Below are 10,000 nucleotides of genomic sequence, written 5' to 3' on the forward strand. Positions count from 1 at the left end.
GGCCCACTGGTGATGGGGAATGTGTGGGCATTGTGACTGTGTGCAGTGATGGGGTTGACAAAGGTGGAATGCCAACCAGTGACACAGCTGCAGCCCATGACAATCCTACCTGTGCCCCACTATGGTTGTCATCATGGTCAGAGTCGCTAAATAGCTAACATCATTTGTATTGTGGGAGGGACTGGGGGCCACCATGCCCACCTGTGAGAAAAAGACAAGATATGTGCATTGCTAACATTATTATACAATTTGCTATCATACACACACACACACACACACACACACACACACACACACACACACACACACACACACACACACACACACACACACACACACACACACACACACACACACTCACACACACTCACACACACAAGATGTACCACAGGCATTACACAGACCTCACATTAGGCAGAGGGTGATAGTCATGACATACACTCAGACCACAACAGACCCACTCTAGACAGGCCCTCAACATCATGCAGTGCATACCTTTCGACTTAGTTTTACTTCTACTTTATACCACTGGGATATGTGTGTGTCTTTATTAGGTGCTGAGCCTTCACCTAGAACACACTACACCCATGTAGAAATCAGTGCTGTTAACCCGTATAGCACTGTGGCAAAACCTTGAGAACATAACTACAAACTGTACAGAGTTTTCAGAACTATTTCGGTATGTGGGTCATACTCCCTGTCTGCTGCACATACCTCGCATGTTGGTCTGGTACATTACTGGTTTGACCAGTGGATTGGTGACCCTACTTTTAATGCCATACTGTGATTTCCAGTTGTCATAACCTGCAATACATGTATGCGAAAGCAAGGGCATTTCCTCAGACAACTTCACAAACTGACAGTGGATATAGTAAGTGTACACACCCCTCTTAACATGCAAGGATTTTGTGACATAACACAAGACCACATTAATATTGCCATGAGATTTACACCATTTCGTATGACATGTAACATGTGCAGTCTGAATGAGAAACATACACATCAGGTAGGGGTGGGATATCGTACATGTCAGTATTACAATAGCTGGCTTGCAGAAGGTGCACACCCATAAACCAATACTTTGGTAAAGCACTTGTTGCTCTCATTATAGCATTCAGTCCTCTTGGTGAGGTATTTCTCAGCATGGTACATCTCAACATGGCAATGTTTGCAAACTCTTCCTTGCCAAACACCTCTAAATCTGTCCAATTGCAAGGCCATCCCCTATGCACAGCACTTGTAAGGTCACCACACAGACTGTGTTTTGTATGTAGGTGTGGCCTTCAGGCTTGGCCAAAGCAGACTGTTGATTGTGTTCTTATGAATCCATTCTTTTCTTCATTTGGATGTAGGGTGTGGCCCATTGTTGTTTGCAATGTTGGGATACTTCCCCATCCACAGCTATGTGGGAGACACCAGACAGATCATAGCCACAAGGGACTGGTGTTTGGAATTGGTCATAATACAATCTGAATTGGCTATAGCCCCAGTTCAAGCTGGTGGACAGCAAGCCCAAAGCAGGACACCGCCATCACCTGCTTCACTGTGTGGGTAGTGCTGTTCTGCTGTTGTGCAGTGCTGTTACTGTGCCAAACTAACATGACCAAATTGTACACAAAGAGAGTTCAACCCTGGTATCAAAACACCTTTACACATTTCCACACGTGTTTTGAAAAACTGATGTATTGTTGTCCAGATGTTAACCAGAACTGGATGTTGTTTGTTGTGAGGAACAGCTGCCATCATCAAAACAAACCCTATACCCAGGACATGTGGAGTCAATGGAAGACTGTTGTCACATATAGTACACACCCAGTACTTGTCATTGATGTCTGATACTCCTTCACTGTTGCTGTGTCTCCTGGCAGCCTCCAGGGACATTGCTGGGATGATTTTCTCAACACATGTGTAGGGATATCCACTTCTTCAAAATGTCACTGTTGCACCATCTCTTGTACACCTTTTGATGACTATCTGCAATGTGTTCCATGGCATATGCAATGCTGTGTGTATGTGTCTATAGTGTTCAATCCCTTTGCAGCATGTTAGGCTGTGTTTGAACCATAGCTATTATTGTAGCAGGCAACTGTGGGTCTGTGTTGCGATAATCTTGGTATGTGAGCTGTTATTTTCAGGTACTCCAGGAGTTCGTGATTGGCGGCAGGTGTGCATCCAATATGATCAACTGCTGTGATTCTATCACACACTGCTATATCCCGGTATGAGCTTCCTCCTGTCCACACATGTGCAACTAGCTTCTTGGACTGTTACCACTCCACATACATGTACCCGTGAATAAGAGTTGTATGGTTCACATATGCATTGTACAGATTATAGGTGACAATACAGGTTGCATGGCTTTGGTCTTGTGTATTGTGTTCACGTTTTCATATCTCAGAAATACCTGGCATTGTGATATGTGTGCACACCTTTTATATGCACTGTATCACAGTACTGTATACATGTCCCTACTATTGGCAATCTGACCCCACATTTTGGCATTTTGGACATTAAGGCTCCATTCTTGGCCCATTACTATTCAATATCTTTATTAATGACTTCCATAAAGCCATCCCCAACACCACAATTGTTCAATACGCTGATGATTCCACCCTCATCTGCCATGCCACTCATCAAACTGAACTCCAAGCCCTAACCCAAACTGCATTTTCTACCACCGAAAACTGGATGTTCCAAAATCACCTCTCCCTTAATGCCAACAAAACTAAGATCCTCCTCTTCCCACCCTCCAAATCCTCACCACTAGACAAAAACTCCTTTCATATTACCAGCCTTTCCAACTCCACTATCGAAATAGTAACCTCCACCAAACTTCTCGGTATATTAATTGATGACCAGCTGAAATTCAATCATCATATCCAGCAAAACAAAAAAAAACACATATAAAACTGGGCTTATTGTACAGAAATAATCACTTTCTGTCTCCTTCCACTAGGCTAACCCTCGCCTCCACTTATCTCCTTCCCTGTCTACTTTATGGCGCTCCTCTGCTCACTAATCTATCATCCTGTCTCTCCTCCAAATTGGAACAATGCTATAACAAAATATCCAAATTTGCTACTAATGCCAACTCCATCACTCATCACTGCTCTCCCCTCTACTCTCTAAATTGGCTTGAACTCCCAAATCAACTGACCTTTTTCCAACTCACCATAGCCCATAATCTACTGTTCCATCCAATTAGCTGTCCTGCTCTTTCCAACATTCTTCTACCCTATAGCCCCCCTAGATCCCTTAGATCTTCTCATCAAAACTTGATCACTGTACAAAAACCCAAGTGCCCAGCTGGCCACATGCTTTTATCCTTCACTCTTGCTAAAAAATGGAATGCCCTACCCACCTCTGTTAGATCCTGCCACAACCTAAACAACTTCAAAACATTACTTCATTTCCACCTCTATCTAAATAGAATTTGCAACTGCACTCTTCAACCTACTCCTTTCAAACCATCCTCCTCCTTCTCCCCAGGCTAACTTCCATTCTCTACTAAACTCTCTTTTGTCTCTCCTAAATACTAGCCATATAGGCCACTTTTATATTTCTTACTTGATGAATCAACTGCTAAGTCACCCTAAGCTGCCCTTCTTTTTCTCCTCTTCTCTCCTATATTCCTAGCTCAAGTTATTACCTCCTGCTTTCTCTAACCTAAAATATTTTACTTCATTTTTTTCTTTATGTGCTGAAACCTAACTAAAAATGTTAATTTTACTATTTTGCCATTATACTTTTCTATTGTAGGCTGTTTGTAAAATCCTGTTTCATCTATTGTTATATTTTTGAACTCTTTTGTAATCAATATTGTTTGTTGTTTTTGTGGAGCTTTCCTCCCCGGGCCTCCACTGAAAATGGGCCCCAAAGTCTAGTGGACCTCCCCAGTAATCAAATTGAAATAAATAAATAAATAAATTATCCAGATGTCCTGCAATAACAGGTTTGTGAGTTAGGATACTGATATGTAACATCTCATGCAAATTGACCACTGTGATATCATGCAGTGAACCCCACCACAGGTAAACTTGCAGATATATGCAATTTGCTGACTATAACAGTTCAGTGCATGGCCACATGCATGATTATAAAATGCCTGGGGTACTGGTAAGCCACAACAGGAGGATCTCATACTTACCAGTCTCAGACTGCTGTGCCTCATGTTGAAAGGAGGTACCTAGGTATTGTGAGGCAGAGGTATTGTCAGCAGCTTCACAATAGCCATTGGTCCAGGAGCAATGCTACATGTTTGCACAGGTGCAGTATACACTATGGTATTACACTATTTGCTGTTCTTCACCTGAAATGGGCACATGTGTGCATTACTAAACACCACCCAGTACTCTATTTTACAATGACATATGCATCTAAAGAGTGTTAGTACACAGTTAGAATGTAACTTCAGTACACTGATGTGGACTTTTGCCTTACCTGGATGCTCCACAACAGTTTCTTGGGTGGCACCCACCTTCACGACCATGGTTTATGAGACATGGCGGTGGTATTTTTAACTGGAGTGTTTACTGTAATCTTGGAAAGTGAGTGGATGTGTGAGATGTTGGTGAATATGTATGGGTACTGCTTATCTGAACACGGGTGGTCTCCAGAGGTGTAGTAAAGTACAGTTGTGTACACTTACAATAAATGTAGATGTTTGAGTGTATTCACTGTTGCAGTCATTACATTTGGGTAATCTGCTGGCAGGTTGCCCTCAGTTGGCCTGATTAACAAAGTCTTGGGTCCTGCATCGGTTGCTGTCCCTTCTTCCATGACGTCAGGTCGTCAGGGGTATAAAACATGCAGCCAACGCCATTACATCAGTTTTTCTTGCCCCAAATGTCAGGTGCCCCCCAAATGGGGAGCAAAATAAAATTATAAACACAGAAATATACCTCCAACTAAAAGCAAATACATCAAAAAGGCTTTTAAGCATAGTAAAAGAAAGTAGAGGTATAGTAAGGGAAAAACAAGGGGCTGGAGTGAGGGTAACCAGGACTGCAATAGTGAATACACTCGAACATCTACATTTATGGTAAGTGTACACAACTGTACTATGTTCTTCATGTTTCACTGTTGCAGTCATTACATTTGGGTAGATTCCCAAAGCTATGGTTGGGAGGATGGATTTATACAGCATTAGGACCAGCTATAAGGCCCAGCAAAACAGCAGTGGCAAAGCCAGCTCTAGATTTAGAGAAAAGTGGTAAGTGATAATGCTTGGTGAAAGTATGAACTGAAATCCAGGTAGCAGTTTCTAGAATATCCCTGGTAGGAACACCTCTCAGAAAGGCTGCAGAAGTAGATGCAGCCCTGGTGGAATGAGATCTGATCCTCTGGGAGATAGGTTTTGCATGGTGCTTATAGCAGAAATGAATGCAATGGCTTATCTATTTAGAAATGGTTTGTTTTGAAATAGCCTTCCCCTCTGCCCCTGCAGCAAATGCTACCAGCAGTTGTTAGATTTTCTTTGAGATTTAGTCCTGTCCAAGTAGAATCTAAGTTGTCTGTTTACATCCAATGAATGCAAAAAGTACTCACCCTTGTTCTGTGGATTGAGAAAGAAAGTTGGCAAATGACTGGACTGATTGAGCCACACTGGATACCACCTTGGGCATGAAGGATGGATTGGTCCTGAGTGACACCCTGTCCGCATGAAAGATGATGAAAGGCTCCACTGCCATAAGGGCCTGTAATTCAGATATCCTTCTAGCTGAAGTGATTGCTAAAAGGAAGGCTGTTTTCCAAGAAAGAAATTTTAAGTCTGCAGTAGCAGCTGGCTCAAAAGGAGGTAGAGTGAGTTTCTCCAATACAAAGTTAAGGTCCCGCAGGGGTTGGAGCTCTCCCGGGTGGTTTTAAGTTTTTGGCCCCTCTGAGGTACTGCTTGAGCAGAGGATGAGAGAAGAGGGAAGGTACTCTGTTGTAATGAACTGAAATGGCTGAAGCATGGATTTTAATGGAGGAAAAAAACAGGCCCTTGTGAAGCATCTCAGTTAAGTATTGCAAAATCTGAGGTAAATTGGGCGCTGCTGTGCTCATCCCTTGAGATTGATTCCAGGCACAGAATCTTTTCCATTTGTCAGCATAAGATTTTCTAGTACTAGGTCTTCTCACCTCCAAAATGCATCCATCACAGGTTTGCTGAGGGATGCTAAGGGAGAATTTAAGTGATTAGCCAAGCTGCAAGATTCAATGTTGGGAGCTGAGGGTGCAGGATTTGGTTCTCCTGCTGAGACAGTAAGGAAGGTGTCTGAGGCAGGTGCCATGGAGAAATTTGTGACATACTATGCAGGAGTGGGTACCAATGTTGGCGTGGCCAGTCTGGAGCAATCATAATCATTTTTGGTTTGTCCTGTTTGACTTTTAGCAGAACGTTGGAGAGCAGAGGCAGATGGGGAAAGGCATAGACTGATAGGTTTTTCCAGCTGAAGGACAGAGCATCCACCTTCCATTTTTTTTGAGGAGTTCTTGTGCAAAATTTGTCCAACTGGTAGTTCTGGGGTGAGGCAAAAAGATCTATGTCTGGACTCCCCCATTTGCTTGTCAACATATTGAAAATCCATGGTTCCAGTTTCCACTCGTGGGTCTATGAGATTTCTGCTTAGTTAGTCTGCCAGAATATTTAGCTTTCCTGGCAGGAATTGAGCTTGTAGTTGTACTTGGTAGCTCAAGGCCATGTTCCACAATGCCATGGTTAGTCTGCAGAGGGGGTAGGAATTTGTACCCCCCTGCTTATTTATGTACCACATAACCGTGGTGTTGTCTCTCTTTACTATTAGTTGTCCTGGATGAAGGTAGTCCTTGAAGGCTGTCAGTGCATTCTGTACAGCTAGCATTTCTTTTTGACTGATATGTAGGTGCATTTGATTTGGGCTCCATTTGCCCTGAATGCACTTCCCTGCCAGATGAGCCAACCATGCATAGTCTGATGCATCTGTAGTTAGGGTTTGGGTGGCAGGAGGTGGTGTGAATGGCAGTCCCTTGTTTTGGTGGCAGGCCTCTGACCACCATAGGAACTCTAGGCGTAGGCAAGGTATGATAGGAATCATTGTTTCCAGGCTGTGACAATGCTGAGTCCATAAACTTTTTAAGTACCACTGAAGTTTCCTCATATGCAGTCTTGCATATGGAATTAGAAGAATGCAGGAGGCCATGAACCCCAAGGCTTGCAGTATTTGTCTTGCAAATAGCAAGGTTTTTGTGGCCACCTGTTTGAAGTAAGTCACCAAATGAATTTGCTTTTCTGGCATGAGGAAAGCCATCTGGGCAGTTGTATTCAAACTTGCACCCAGGAATGTAATTTTTTGAGAGGGTACTAGTTGTGATTTATTTTTGTTTATGGTGTACCCTAGACAAGTTAGAACCCTTTTTACAAATGCCAGATGTTTTAGAAGAATGCCCTGGTTTCTGCCTGAATTAGACAATCATCCAGGTATGGATATATGTGAATATTTCTTTGCCTGCAAAATGCAATTACTGGAGCCAGGCACTTTGTGAATACCCTGGGCGCAGTAGACAAGCCAAAGGGCAGTGCAGAGAACTGATAATGCAAGTAGCCTGCTTTGAAGCATAGGTGTCTTCTGCAATTCCCTGATTGGGATATGCAGGTAAGCCTCTTTTAAATCTAGAGTTGCCAACCAGGCATCCTTGCCTAGCATAGGAAGTAACTGGTGAAGAGTCAACATCTTGAATTTTGGAATGTCTAGAAAGGTGTTTAGAGTAGACAGGTCCAGAATTGAACACCATGATTTGTCTTTGCTGGGTGCCAGGAAAAGCCTTGAATAGAAACCTTGTCCCTTTTCCTCTTCTGGTACCGGGTGAATAGCCTCCATGTTTAAGAGGGAAAGTACTTGTTTCTGAGCCTCTGCCCACTGATTTGGGGGCAGGTCTGGCCACCCGTTTGGTGTTGGCAACGTGTGGAAATGAAATCTGTACCCTGGGGCACTATATTTAAAACCCATTTGTCCTGGGTTATAAGCTGGTGCTTTTGGTGTGTCTGGGTTTGGCTTGAGTGGATCTGGAAGGAGCTGGAAAGGACCAGTTCTTAGTAGGCCAGTGCCTACTAGTCATATAGGTCATAGTTCAGGTTCATACTACAACTGCTTCTGAGAGCCATTTTAAGCCTAGCCAATTATTCTTTGTGAGACTCAAACCCTGCACCTTGTGTTTCTAAGGCAAACACCTTAACCAGTAGGCCACCACCCATAAATCTTGGAGGTTGCACTTGTAAGAAATTTTTCACAGTTTGCATAGAATTAGCTTTGTCTTCCATCTTTTTTTGAACTTCTTCAGCCTTATTGCCAAACAGACGGTCCTGATGCAAAGGAGCATCCAACAATTTTGCTTTAACATGGTCAGGCAGAGATTTTTCCTTAAGTCAAGCATGCCTTCTAAGCACAGACCCAGTAACAGCAGCCCTGTAGGAGGCCTCTAAAGAATCAAAACCACATTGCAAAATATGTTTTCCAACCTGTTCAGCTGAATGTAATAAATCCTGTAAATCTTTATTTTCCACACAGTCAGAAATCAACATCATTTTCTGTTTAAGCAGTCCCATGATATGCTGTTGATATTTAGGCATATGAAATTGACAGTTTAAAGCCCTGATTGCCAAGGTTGCAGAAGTATAAACCTTTTTACCCCATCTATACAGTGCCCTGGAGTCTCTATCAGAAGGGGTAGGATTTTTAGCAGTAGAAGCCTTAATAACCTTGGTCCCCTGAGAAATGGTTTATGTGTTTGCAACAGGATTTTTGAAAAGGAATTTGTGGGACTCAGAAACCCCGTAGTACCTGTCTGGTTTACTAGGAGCTGGAGGCAGGGAATCAGGGGCCATGATGGGTTCCGAAAACGCATCATCAACAATGTCTAGTACAGGATGTACAGCCAAAGGCATATGCTGAGGAAGAAGAAGGAAATCCCTAAGCTTCTTTTTGGATTCAGAAAATTCCCGACTTTCCCAGTGGAAATGCTCCCTTAAGGTATGTAAAGTTTCCCCAAAAGAAAAGTCCTCCAGGGGGGAGGAGAGGGAATGGAATCCTCTGCATCAGAATCCTCATAAGTAAGTATGGACAAATCCAGGTCATTAGAAGAGTCAGAAGAAACAGAGTTCTGTTCAGAAATTTCATAGTCAAGCTCAGCCCTAGGCCACTTAGAAGGGGGGGGGGTTAACTACCCCTGATTAGAGTAATTAAATCTTCAGCTATTTTGATAATTTGTTTTTTAGGCATAGGGGCCTGAACATGTGGCCTGGGCATTAGTTTTTTAGACATAGATCGAGATTTAGGCCTTAATATTGAAGGTGGAGTCTGTTTAATATGCAAGTCTGTAGGCCTGAATACACCTTCAGAAGCCAGTGCCTGCACAGCGGCTCCGGACCCATCCAAGGTAGAGACATCCACGGGTTCCATAGATGAAGCATCTCGCGGTATACCGCACTCCAAATGGGTCTCAGTAGAGGCCTGCAAATCAGAAGTAGTGGGTATCAGGGGCTGTGAAAGCACCTCACTGAGTACCGGCGAACTGGCAACTGGCTTAGGAGAAGTGTCATCGGCAGTTTTGGACCTCAACGGCCTGTTTCTGTCTTTTTTTTGCATTTTTTTCAATATTCCAGTAGTCGGATGGCTAACCAATGTCATTTCTGGATAATTAAACTGAGAAACAAAATATTTAGAGGCAAAAATGTACCGACGATGCATAGTGCACTGATTAAATAGAACACAAAACCGACAGCAAGGTACGTCGTGGTCAGGGCCTAGGAAGGAATACAGGACAAATGAAAATCTTTATGAGATATTTGCTTCCCACAAGTAATGCAATTATTAACTTTTACTGACATCGGTAAGGAGCAAGAACAAGTTTCCCCAATGGGGTACTTAGCTTTTAGTTGAAGACTTCGGTTCTGAAACTCGAAAACGAAAATTTCAGGAGTCGGCCGACCGGCTCTTGCGAACTGCTTCTGCTTCGGGCACCGCATGGCAAGAAAGACTGATGT

Source organism: Protopterus annectens, chromosome 3.part0, assembly GCF_019279795.1.
Source record: "Protopterus annectens isolate FY-2018-M chromosome 3.part0, PAN1.0, whole genome shotgun sequence".
Lineage (NCBI taxonomy): Eukaryota > Metazoa > Chordata > Ceratodontiformes > Protopteridae > Protopterus > Protopterus annectens.